Source organism: Gossypium arboreum, chromosome 2 (genome assembly GCF_025698485.1).
Source record: "Gossypium arboreum isolate Shixiya-1 chromosome 2, ASM2569848v2, whole genome shotgun sequence".
NCBI lineage: Eukaryota > Viridiplantae > Streptophyta > Magnoliopsida > Malvales > Malvaceae > Gossypium > Gossypium arboreum.
In genome coordinates this window covers 96,442,411-96,456,685 of record NC_069071.1, presented here as the reverse complement: position 1 = coordinate 96,456,685, position 14,275 = coordinate 96,442,411, and positions in this window count along the sequence as shown.

Genomic DNA, 14,275 nt, shown 5'->3' with positions numbered 1-14,275 from the left:
ACGTGGGTTGGGCTTCCTCAAATCCTTAAATGATTTAGACTTGGCTTCCTGTTATGCCATAATTCATATGAAGTTTTAGATGCTGCCTTAGTTGGTACATCATTTAGAATATAACAAGCCGTTTGAAATGCATATCCCCAAAAGGAGATTTGCAGTTTTGAATAACTTAATATTGAACGAACCATGTCTAACAACGTTTGATTTCTTTTCTCTACCATGCCATTCTTTTGTGGAGTGTCTGACGTGGTTAACTGAGATAGAATCTAATTCACTGTGAGATGCACTAAGAACTCATCTGATAAATATTCTCCACCTCGGTTAGACCGAAGTGTCTTAATGGGTAAACCTAGTTATTTATCCACTTTTGGATGAAACTCTTTAAATTTATCAAAGGTTTCACTCTTGTAGTGAATTAGGTACACATGCCTATATTTGGAATCGTTATCAATAAAGGTTACATAATACTTGTAACCACCTCTTGCACTGATGTTCATAGGGCTACATACGTCAGCGTGCACAAGTTTTAATGGTTTCACGGCTCTTGTCTCTTTTGCATTAAAATATTGCTTAGTCATCTTACCTCCCAATCAAGATTTGTATTGTGGAAGATCAACTTCTTTAAGCAAACCTGAAGTGTTATCTTTCACAAGTCTAGTGATTTTTTCTTGATTAATATGACCAAGTCTCAAATGCCAAAGGTATGCCTTATTACAGTGAGAAGTTTTAAGTCTTTTATTCAAAATTTCATTTTTAAACAGTGTGTACATCTTTGGTTTGATAAAATAGATATTATTTGACAATCAATCATTACATATAAGTTTACGATTTCTAAATATTGCAATATTATTATTAAAAGTCACAATCATGCTATCTTTATATAAACATGTAACAAAAATCAAGTTTCTTTTGAAACTTGATACATAAAAAACGTCTTTCAAAATAATATTCCTGAGATTATAAAAGTAAATATGTACTTCTCCCACTGCTTCAACTGCCACAATTCTTCCATTTCGGTCTGTAATGATAGTCTCTTATCTCTAAGATCTTTTATCTCCTTGAACCATTGTAGAGAAGCACATACATGATTAGTGGCTTTAGAATCGATGACCCAATAGTCTATTGAATCTTTAACTAAACAAGTTTCTATTATAAAGAGTTCCATACCTTTGGCTTTAGTGACCAGGTAATCATTCTACTATTTGCAGTTTGACTTGAAATTCCCTTTCTTGCTGCAGAAGAAACAATTAGACTTAGATAAGTCTTTAGGCTTCTTGGTTTGTAACACCCTTTACCCGTATCCGATGCCGGGATAGGGTTCGAGGCGTTAACGCACTTAAACGTATACCATTTCATAAAATTGGGCCATAAAATTTCATTCGTATCAAAACTTTTCATACACATGCATAATGTCCCTTACACGAGCCACCGAGGCTCTAAACATGCATTAAAGGCGGTTTGGGACTAAACCGAAAACTTTGGAAAATTTTGGACAAACTTAGAAAAATTTTCAAGAATCAAGGTTACATGCCCGTGTGGACACAGGGACACGCCCGTATCCTCAGGCCGTGTAACTCTCTGTTTATGATGTCAGCAAAACAAATTGAACCACACGGCCAAGCCACACGCCCGTGTGCTAGGCCGTGTCCTCTACACGGCTGAGACACATGGCTGTGTCTCTACCCGTGTGGCTAGCACTTAGGCTATTTTTCAAGCGTTTTTGTTGCCTTAATCTTTCACAAACTTAACCACTTTAAAGACACATATCATAGCATCATTTTAATGATTAAACAATCTTTATTAAGAGATATTCACCACATTAACATGTCCTCTTATATGTAATGCATCTACTCATGCAATACCAAGTCTAAATTCCTTAATTCACATTCATAAGACTTGTCATTTTGATGATCTCTTTTACCATTATGCTATGGTTACCAACTTATCATGCAATTTCTACATGGCTATGACCACCTTAATTGGTCATATAGTATACATCCAACACACGTGCCATATTACCCACCAAGCATGACAAATAAACATAACCACATCATAAACATTAGACATGACATGAATAGCTAGGTTTACAAGCCTTAATCAATTTGAGCCACATCCTATGGCCATATACATATAACTCATTATAAACCAATACATGTGACTAAAGCATAATAACACATGTCAATAAACTAGATCTCTATACATGCCACTCACTTGAAATTTCTAATATATGCTTCATTATTCCAAGGGTAGGGACTTGATAGTGTGATGCTGCCTCCGACGATCTCCAACTCCGAGCTCACCTAACAACACTAAAAAAAGAAAAGAAAAGGAAAGGATTAAGCTTCACACTTAGTAATTCCATATGAAAAAGAATAAGCAATTTATCAATATGCTTTCACAAATTCTTACAACATGTTCTTAAGGTAATACCATCATAATTGCCTTTTTACCTATGTTCAAGTTAAGTTGTTTTCTCGAGTGACAACCACTAGATTATTCATATCTGGAGTTACGGAACACCAAATTAAGATCCACTAATTTTCCCAAAAACTAGATTCACATAACTTCTTACCATAAATTTTTAGAATTTTTGGTTTAGCCAATTAGTACAGTTTATTCTTCAAAGTCAACCCTTTTTTTATGTCTAAAAGTTCCAACCCTTCCTCACTATAAATTAATTTTCTCATAATACAGAACTCAGATGATGTTCTTGTATATTTCTATTGAAAATAGACTCATTAAAAATTCTAAGCATATAGATTATAACCCATAAATATTTTTTTATAATTTTCAATGATTTTTTCAAATTAGAACAGGGGATTTCAAAATTCATTCTGACTCCATCTCACAACAATTTAAATATCTCGTAGTATGAAATTCTTTTGCTCACATCGTTTCCTTTATAAGAAACTAGACTCGATGAGATTCAATTCCGTATTTAATTCAATATCTAACTCACTTTTTACTATTTTTGGTGGATTTTCAAAGTTGGACTATTGTTGCTCTCCAAAACTTTTTTAGTGCAATATAATGATCACTAAGGTAATAACACCTTTACAAATCGTTTCTACCATCATGGTAAAAATACATATTTATACATAAGCATGAATCCATAACCTCAAGGTCATCGTAACATAACATAATAAACATGAATTTACATATCATTCAAACCTCATTAACTTACTATTCACATATTTTCATTCTTGCCAAAAACATGTATCAAGGCCATTACACATGAGTTTAGTGTACATACCTGTACAACATGAAACGTAACTTACAACTATTCTCACCATTGACTTACCTAATAGGACCGTCATCAAATCATACATAGAATTACCCGTTGAACACTCGAAATACTACTGGATACACGGAAACATTATACATAAGTGTCATATACGCAGCTAGAATCAACTCATAGCGGGCCAAGTATGTAGCCAAAGCTACCACATATTATGTAATGCCTCCATTTGAGCTACTCACAGGTCTATACACAGAGTCAACACCTGGACCCCAAAGCATTATTATGCAATGCCCGCTTATTGAGCTACTCATGGGTCTAATCAGAAAATTAATACCCGGACCCACATTACATATATCACTTATCTCATGAACTCAGACCACAACTCATGAGTTCAGATCACACTATTTCACATGACATATCACGTGTATCCTAGACTATTCCTAAGGTTCAAACGAGATTTCTTGCTTAACACATTGTCATCGCACTTACTCGTAATGTCATTTACACTGCCAACATACATTTCATACTTTCATAATAAACAAATAAGCATATATGTATACTCTTGATAATAATAAAACACATCAATAGTCATATTATCAAAACATTAACCTCTGACATCACTTTCTCATACACAATATCACTAACATATAACTCAATTCAATCTTAGAAAGATAAGTTTCAAATATATTAGCAATAATATGGATAACATGCTTAAATTTGTCACACGAACTTACCTCGAATGCAATTTCGGTGAATTACGCCATTTTAGTCCATAACCTTGTACTTTCCGATTGAAGCCCAAATCTCGATTTTCTTGATCTATCATGATAAAATTCACTCATTTAATCATTACATTAATTAAAACATTCTAAAATTCACAATTTGGAAAAATGACTGTTTTGCCCTTAAACTTACAAAAATTATTATTTTTCCCTTAGGCTTGTAAATTGATTTTTATTGAATTTCCTCCTTTACCAAGCCTAGCCGAATTCTTTTTATAACTATAGCTGTAACATCCCGAATTAGGGCCTAGTCAGAATAGTGGTTTTGAGACCACAAATCCAACGTTAAAATAATTATTTTATGATCATTATGAGTCTAGGATATGAAAATAAGCATGTGTTAAAGTTTCATGAAGAAATTCTATGTGTAAGGTGTCTAATTGGAAATTAAGGACCAAATTGAATAAATTACAAAACTTGGATTCTAGAAGCAATTTATATGAAATTGCTTTGGAATATTAATTAGAGGTCCTTAAAGAGTAACTTGCCCAATTTCTAAGTTTTTGGACAAAAATGGGCATGCATGGAAAATTTGGAAAGGTTAGTAAGGAAGGGCATTTTGGTCATTTGGTTAATTAATGAAATAAAAAGGGAAAATCAAGCAAAAATTTACTCATTTTCTTCTCCATGCTGTTGAATTTGAGGGAGTCTCCATAGCTAGGGTTTTCCAACATTTCAAGCTCAATAGTAAGTGTTCCCTAGCCCCATTTTTAATGTTCTTCGTATTTTTAAAACCCTCGTAACATGCTCTATCCATTTCTACCCATATTTCAAGCTAGAGTTCATGTTAGAAATTTGACCCATGCATGAGATGGTTTTTCTTTGATGATTTATGGAGGGTTATGAAAATTAGATGTTAGATAAACATATTTTGCTAGGTGATTTTTCATGAAAACACCAAAAAGGGACCTAAATGAAAAAGGTATAAAAAGTGGGGTAAAAATGTGAAATAGAGGAAAATGTGGGCTAGTATGAGCTTATAATACATTCTTCGGCTAGGCTTGGGTAGCCAAGGAATTACATGCATTTCATTATACGAGACTTAGGACTAAATTGTAAATATTGTGAAAGGTTAGGGGAAAATGATCATTTTGCCCGGGGGTGAGTTTTAGGCCTAAAACGAATAATGTGATGTATTAATAATCTAATTTTATTGATATAAACCCTGAGGAAACAATTCCGGAGGTCGACCGTGGAAAACGAAAGGTTTCAGAATAACCGAAATACGAAACCGAAGCCATTACCAGGTAAGTTCATATAACTCGAAGTAAACTCTTAATATACTTAAACATGCGTGTTCTTGAATGTATGAAAATTTAGATATTCATTGCATGATAATTTATGAATGTGCTTGTCTAAAGGAAAATTGATAAATGTCCTGGTGGAAATGGAAAAGAAAATCTGATGGATAAATTATGGCTTACATGACATGAGATCCTATATGTGTTGCAGAAAAGGATTTAGCCCGGACGGGTAATTCGATGATCTCAAAATGGAAAGGATCTAGCCTGGACAGGTGTTCCTTGAGTGATCGAGCCTCTCGGAGAATATGGGTGCATTAAGGATTTAGCCCGGACGGGTAATCTGATTTGAGGACTGAATTTAGCCTGGACTGGCAATTCAGATCCGAGCTTATGAGAGTAATTGTCGTTAAAAGGGGATTTAGCCTGGACTGGTAATCCCGACATTACTCTATGAGTTACTACTACGAGGGATTTAGCCTAGATTGGTAATCCCACTGTGAGATATAAGGTTCACGGGAGTGCGTACTCGAGACGATCACTTGTATGACTTGACGGTAAATGACTATCCATCGAGATTTCAGAAAAAGTTTAACAAGATTAACATGAGGAATAAAGAATGGAAATATTGAATTGATGAGCTTATCTAAGACTAATGACATGATGTATTGTTATGAAACTAACTTGATAATTGAGTGCATGTGATAGGGAAACTATTTCATGCTTGATGGAATTATTACCTAAATATGGTTTTATGCTAATTAACTGGTAAGTTTACTTTCCAATTATCCGAACTTACTAAGCATATAAATGTTTACCCCCTTCTCTTTTTCTTATCTTACAGAGCTCGTGGACTCGTGAAGATTGGAAGACGGTTGGAGAATCAACACACTATCGACTTATCCTACTTTGGTATATAGATACTTCCCTTTTGTTTAATGGCATGTATAGGATTTTTGGTTATTTTGTTATATGTGTCATTTGGCTAGCCAATGTAATGGCCTAAATGGTATACTTATTCTTTTGTATATGGCCACGAGATATGGCTCATATTGATGTAGGTAGTAAACCTATTAATAATGCATGTCTATGTTTAAATGTTTCATGAGATATGATGATGAGATTTATCATGACTGGATGATTGAAATGGAGCCTAATAATTTGAGAGTGGACATAGCATATAATGGTATATGGTTATAATATGGCCTAAGTGTAAAAAGTAAAATGTGCTATGTTAATCCCTAATACGAAAAGGGTAATTTAGCATGTACTAAACCGATGAGATGAGGTTAACATGCAATGAGTCATGTCAAGGTTGTTTAAGAGTGTAATTAGGCCATGTTAAGTACCATTGAAATCTCTAAGTGTGTATGGATGATAAAGGGTGACTAAAGGCTTGGGAAATAGCCTTAAAAAGGTCTACACGGGGTAGACACATGGGCATGTGTCTAGGTTGTGTGTGACACATGGTCAGCCCCATGGGCGTGTTACCTGGGCGTGTGTCCCTTGCGCTTAAAATTTTAGGTCAGTTTGTATGGTAGTAAACACACGGTTAGAAACACAGCCGTGTGTCTCAACCGTGTGGAGGACATGGCTTAGCACACGGGTTTGTGCCTTGGCTGTGTGCCTCAAAATGAATGATGATGTCATAAACAGAATGTCTGGGTTTTTGGACACGGGCGATGACATGGGCATGTCTAAGCTGTGTAAGGGACACGGGCTAGGAACACGGGCGTGTGCTTGGCCGTGTGAAAACCCTTGTAGGTTCGAATTGAAAAATAAATCTAAATAATTCAACACGGGTGAGGGACAAGGGTGTGTCCCTAAGCACACGGGCGTGTCCTTTGTCTCCACACGGGCATATGAGGCATAACCCTAGTAATTTTACTAAAATTTTCTATAGTTCTCGGTTTAGTCCCGGATCACTTTTAATGTATGTTTTGGGCCTATTGGTCTATAATCGAGACATTATGATGTTGTTTGATCGGTTTTAAATTAGAACAAAATTTTGTAACCTGTATTTTCTGAAAGTATCCAAGTATATGTCTGATAACGCCTCGTACATTCTCCCGGTCTTGGGTACGGGTAAGGGGTGTTACAATAGCAACTCATAATTTCAATTATTACACACATTTACTCTTTATTTTACAACCTTTATAAAATGGTACTTTTAGGTGTTTTCATGCTAACACCTTTCACAAAATTTGTTTATTTCACAACTAAGATTCATTTTCTTCCATAAAAATGTAGCAAACAACATGAATATTCTCATGGTAAAACCCTAGACTTTCAACCATTTTGTAAAAAAATCTCCCTATTAGCTAAATTAAGCTACAAAGGTTCCAAAAATATAAAAATTATCTAAAATAAGCATCTAAATCACTTATTTGCAAGGGATGTCAAAACTTATTTTTTCCTGGTAATTTCGGGGGGGGAGAAGATGAGGAAAAAGATTATATCCTTTTCTCTCTCTCTTATTTCTATTTTATTCAATTTTAAGTCACCAACCCACCTAACATTGACAACTTGGTCAAATCTTGTCCCTATGGCAGGCCAAGTCTTTTAAGGGCCTATTTGCACTTTAAACACCTCAAATTTTGGTTCTCTAGCAATTTAACACCTGTGGCTAGTAAAACAAAACTTTTGCCCTTTATGCGATTTAGTCCTTTTTCGAAATTAAACTCATAAATGCTAAAATTAATTCACCAAAATTTTCATGCACTCATATAATCATGCTATAACACAAAATAATATTAAAAATAATTTTTTCGGCCTCAGAATAGTAATTTCAAAACCAATGTTCCGATTAGGCCCAAAATCGGGATGTTACAACTCTCCCCCCTTTAGGGATTTTCGACCCCGAAAATCTTACTAGAAAAGTGGTTTTGGTATTCACTTAAATTTCTCTTTCCCATAATCATTTTTAAAGAACATTCACTCGACTGTGTCCCAAATACTTATCCTTTTACTTTCCCATATCAGTATCATAAGCGATTCATTACTATACCATACCTCGACTGAATTTCAACATCTACCTGAGAGTTCATAGACACAAAGGTCCCATCTATGCCATCATGTCACATATACACACATACTTGAATCCTTTTGAATTCGAATAATAAACTAATTAGTTCATCTTGGCCTTACACTCTCTAATTTCACACAGTCTGATTAATAGAGACTAGTATTCTGAGAAGTCCGACAATCATAAAGACACGAAGTCTTATCAATCTGATGAGTGGGAATTCATTACATACCGACATGATTTACTGATCTCACCAAACATTTAACAATAAGTTACATCACATTTGTTTTTTCTTTCCAAGACAGAAATAATTCTGATAGGACCTCGAGAATAATCCTTTCTCATTTCTATTCTAATATCAGCACTGGAGAAGATAGCTCCAGTAAAACCTGATGTTCGGCTTTAACCCTGTTAACAACTCAAATCTTTCTGTGATATCAAATGCTCTAAGCTATCATATTATCTTATTGTCTTAAAACACATCACAATTCATACAACAGTGCATCACTAAAAATTAAAAAGTCTCTGCCCAAGTGTAGACTAGACCAGTTTAAATGCTTCGGTTAATGATATTCTAATCTGTCCAAGTTTTGCAAATCTTGGATTAATCCATTCGACTTTCATAAGACGAAAATTTTATCATACAACCATTCGAAATTCACTCATCATGCTAATCAAAGACCATTTCACTTGCATTAGCCCAAATAACCAATATATCTCAACTGAAGACATTAGCTTTGATTAACTTACTTGAGAAAAGAGATTTATCATACCAATTGAAATTAAAAATTTTCACCACTTATGCCTTTGCTAATGTCAAATCCTTACATGTAAATTAGAGAAATCTCAAGATACGATACTATGTCGGAAGACCGAAAACAAACTCTTAAGGAAATATGAAAGACCTTAATAATTCCTCAGAGAAAAAAATTTCCAGAAGAAAACATCATTTCATCCCACTAGAATCAAATGCAACAATTAAGGGAAACAAAATTATAGCATCATTTGTATTTTCTCATAAGTTCCCAACAAACTGAATATAACTAAATACCAGAGAGAAGTGGAGCAAAACAGATTATAACTCGATCAGATCGATAATGCCTTCGTCTGACATTTTGATCTGATAGCATTCTCATATAACAAGAATTTCATCAGAATATAAGTAGTTACTATAGCACTTACGAGAATAATGATCTTTTAGAATATATCAAGAGAGGCAGTCATCATTTGTTCACTGTAATTACCATGCTCAGACATCTCATATTACAAATATTATTCCTCTAACTATTTCTGTCATTACAAATCCCATATCATTTCTTTCACTAAAGAAGATCAGTTCTAAGAACGTCACAATCATTACATTCTTTCGACCTTGTATCTGAGCAATTCGATTTACCAAGGTGAATTTATTCTCTAACTGTGACAGTGCATGATTCACATAATCTTTATGTCAACCTGATACCTTTCTAGCTCCGGCTTTACTTATCATCTCACTCTCAATCTCTAATCATATTTATCGAGATTTCTTCACTGAACTCTTTGGTCTTCACACTTGTGAGTTTATTCAGTGCAAATCTCATGAAATTCCATTATAGAACACCACTCTGGTAAGGGCTGAAGTTGTGGGGCCTCTGACTCGACTCTCATATACATATGTGACAGCCCAAAATTGACCCTAGACGGGATGTGGTTTCGGGACCACCAAAACCGAGGCATAAAAATAATTTAAAATTTATTGTGATGCCTATGATATGTGTTAAATTGTGTGTGACATTTTTGATGATTTGATTTAGTGTTATAAAGGTGAATTTCACTAGAAAGGACTTGTGTGAGAAAACTTAGAAATGAGATAGGCAAATGTTGAAGTGGCCTATTGATGCATACTAGGAAATGTTGTCCTTGCATGTCAAATTTCCCAAATTTGACTATAGTGGCCGCCAAGGTGGGTATGATGGGCAAGGAAAACATGTTTCCAACATGTTTGGTTAGTGAGTTATGTATGAAGGAATATAATAAAATTAGCATAAAAATGAACAAAAAAAAAGAAAGATGAGCATGGATGCCCCTTGTTGCCGTGAGTAGAGGAAAAGAAAGGAGAAATTTTGTTCATCCATTTTCACTTCTTGGCCGAAAATACTAAGGAAAAGGGGAGGATTTTTGCTTCATGCTTGGTTTAGAAGAGAACTAGAAGGAGATTTGGCTACTTGCATCAATATTAAGGTATGTTTGAGGTGGTGTCATGAGATTCATGCTTGTTTTGGTTGCTTACTTGATGTGCATGTTAGCCATGGTTCAAATCCTTGTTATGCCATGAAAATGGTATTTAGCCAAGGTTGATATTGTGTTGAAACTATTGCATGCTAAATGTGAAGCTCGCTATTGATGCATGTAATGATGGATTAACTACTCTTGAAATTTCTTTTAGTATTCTTGAGTAGGGCATTGAGTCCTTTGTTTAACCATGACAAAAAATTTAAAAGGGCATGGTGTGTGAGGTATTCGCCATGGTATGCTCATGAGCATGGTTTATGCTTCTTGCATGATATTAAAAAATTTGTGTTTTGAATGGTTATGGACACCTTAAAATTGACCTTGCACCTATGTGTGGATATATGTTTGCACATGATGTTTTGGTTATGAAGTAAATGATAAATGTGTTTGTTTAAAAAACAAATTGTTGGAGAATGTTTGTAAAATTTCAAGTATATTCGCCATTGGGTGAGTATGTAAGTGATGTTGAATCAAGTTTTTGGTGCATATTTGGTGATGTGTATAATCGACCAAATGGGTGATTAGTAAAAAATGGTTGCGAATATACAAGCATACATATGCATGTGTAGTTGAATTATGAATGTTTAGCAAGATGGTTAAACTAGTTGATTTATTGATTAAGCTCAAGGAGTTAAAGAAGGAGAAGTCATCGAGTAGCCGACTTGGACTGTTTTACCCAACACAAGGTAAGTCATTAAGCATATATTTGGTGTTGATGTAAATGACCATAATATATACACAATTGTGTTTAAATGAGTTGATGTGTAAATGGAAATGTATGTGTATGGAATGATGCCATTGTTGAATGTATAAAGGCAGCAAAATGCATAAGGTATTGGTCTCGGCACTAAGTGTGCGGGTATGGACACGGTGACAAGATTGGCACTAAGTGTGCGGGTTTAAAATTGTACAGCACTAAGTGTGCGAGTTTGATTATATAGCACTAAGTGTGCGAGCTGAAAATATATAGCACTAAGTGTGCGAGCTGAAAATTATATAGCACTAAGTGTGCGAGCTGAAAATATATAGCACTAAGTGTGCGGATTCACTATATGCTCTTGTATTACAATTGGCACTGAGTGTACGACATTATCGAGTTAATCCCGGACAGCGGATCGGGTAAGTACCTTGAGCTCATGACGAATAGGCAATACGTTCATGCTCGGGGTTGAGCTTGGTAAGCTTGAAATCTATGTGATGATTGCAATTGTATGATTGTGGTGCGAATGAGTTGGTGTGTAAAAATGGCTCAAATATCTTATTGTATAGAATATGAAATGTGGATGTATGACTTGGTATGAGATTGAACCGAAAGGTCCGAGGAATTATGGTAAAGTTTCGATATGGATGAAGTACCTAGCCTCGTTTATTGTTTGATGTTGCGAAAACTTTATTAATGGATGGTTGATGAATGCTTATGACTTCTTGAGTTATAAACTCACTCGGTGTTTTCTTGTCACCCATTTTAGGTCTCTTGGACTCGTATTGTCGCGTGCTCGGAACCGTCGTTGAAGTCATCACACCGGCTGGAAACCTTTTGGTATTGTCTTCGTAGTTGAACTAGGAGAACAATTGGCATGTATAGGCTATTATGTTTTGTTGAATTGTGGGTTGTAAACTTTAAGCCATGTGAAAATGGCCTATGTGGTCGTCGAGTGGGATGCTAGAACCTATAGCCACGAGTCTTAGAAACTTTAATTTTGATAAGGTGGCCATAAATTGTGTCATGTATGATGGATGATTAGTAAGGCCAAGGAAAGATTCATGAAATTGGCATAGTCTACTGCAGTAACTGTTGCTGACGGCAGCAGTGAGATGAGATTGAAAAATCACTAAAAATAGTAGAAGTATAATTAAATAGTGAATAAATTATGAAATTGAACCTTGATGAATCTATTTTTATATGGACTAAACGAAAAGACCATATGAGCAGTATACTGAGAGATATTAGAGTTCTCGTGAGATAGGGCCAGAACGGTTTCTGGGTCCCTTGTCACGACTTTGAAAATTTACTATAAATTATCTAGAAAGAATTAGAAGTCATGCCTTATATGTGAAGATTCCATTTTGAGTCTAGTTTCTTTAGAAACAAACAGCACCAGTATTAAAGCCCTGTACAGAGAGATATTCAAGTTGTAATGCGCAAAGGTCAGTGTAGTCGACCCCTGTAACATGGGTGACTTTAACTAATAAACTGTACCAATTGGCCAGACCAAAAATTCTAGAAATAAATCCAGGGATGGATATATGAGTTTAGTTTCAGGGAAAATTTACGGAACTGATTTTTGAGTTCTGGAACTCGAGATATGATTTTTAAGGTGAAAGTGACGCAGTTAGCTAGCCTGCCTGGAACTGAAATCAATTATTGTCAAGAGAGAAAAAAGGGAAGTAAGCCCGGTAACACCACGTGTTCAAATCCGGTGACGGTCACGGGTTTGGGGTGTTACATTTTATTGGTACCAGAGCTGTGGTTTAGTCGGTTCTAGGACTACCATAGAGCGTGTGAGTCTAGCTATACATGCCAATTTGTTAGTGCTTAATAATGTGATGACTTCTGACGGTTGAAATTTTTGTTTTGATTAGCAATGGAGCCCGGAATAGAGAGACCCTTGGCGGATGATGTTGAAAGTGTAGCGACTGCTCCCGCGCAAGGGACACTGCCTGTTGAGCCTCGGTCATCCATGAATAATCAAAATGAAGGGCGAAACAAGCCTTCTTCACCATGATGAATGAGTGGGTCGCATAATATGCCCGAACCAACCCGGCGGTCCAACCATTCCGAATTTAAATACTCCGCCCCAAGAGTCCATAATGCCTCCATTCTCGATCCCGTGAGGCTAAGCAAACCACCTGTAGACTTGATTAGGAAAGCGGGCCGAGGAGTTCAAGGCCATAGTCATCGATGATGTTGAAAGAGCCGATTCGCTCGATAACACCATTCGAGTGTTAGATGAACTCATGCACACCGATGAATGTCTTAAGTGTGCTATATCCTTGTTGCGAGACTCGACTTACTATTGGTGGAGGACTTTAATTTTCATAGTCCCAAATGAACGAGTTACTTGGGATTTCTTTCAATCCAATTTGAAAGAAATACATTAGTCAACAGTTCATAGATCGAAGCGTAAGGAATTCTTGGAACTCAAGCAAGGTAGTATGATCAGATCTGAATACGAGCATGAGTTCGTAAGACTTAGTCGGTATGCTCTGGAGTGTGTGGCTGATGAGGTTGCGATGTGCAAAAGATTTGAAGAAGGATTGAATGAAGAGTTAAAGTTACTAGTGGGAATTTTGGAGATAAAGGAGTTCGTGACACTAGTCGAACGAGCACGCAAGCGGAAGAACTTGGGAAGGAGAAGAAGAAGGCTGAATTGAAGCAAGAGATTACCGTAAAAGATCGACGAGTAAAGCTCCGTTCTCGGCTGTAAAGAGGTTCGGGAGGACACCGAGAAGTCGAGGACGATTGCGGGAATTTCCATTAGAGCCCGACCATTGACGGACTCCGAGCTACTTGGTAGCTAGTGTGGGCAATAATCGTCAAGAGAGACCTGAATGCCCCCAATGTGGAAGACGACACCTAGGTGAATGTTGGGGTAAGTCTGTTAATAGGGCTCATTATGGATGCGGTTCAAGGACCACCTCATTAGAGATTGCACGGAGCTAGATGAGAGGAATAAGACGCAAGGTGCAAGACCTAGTGGAACGACGGTGGAGGTAG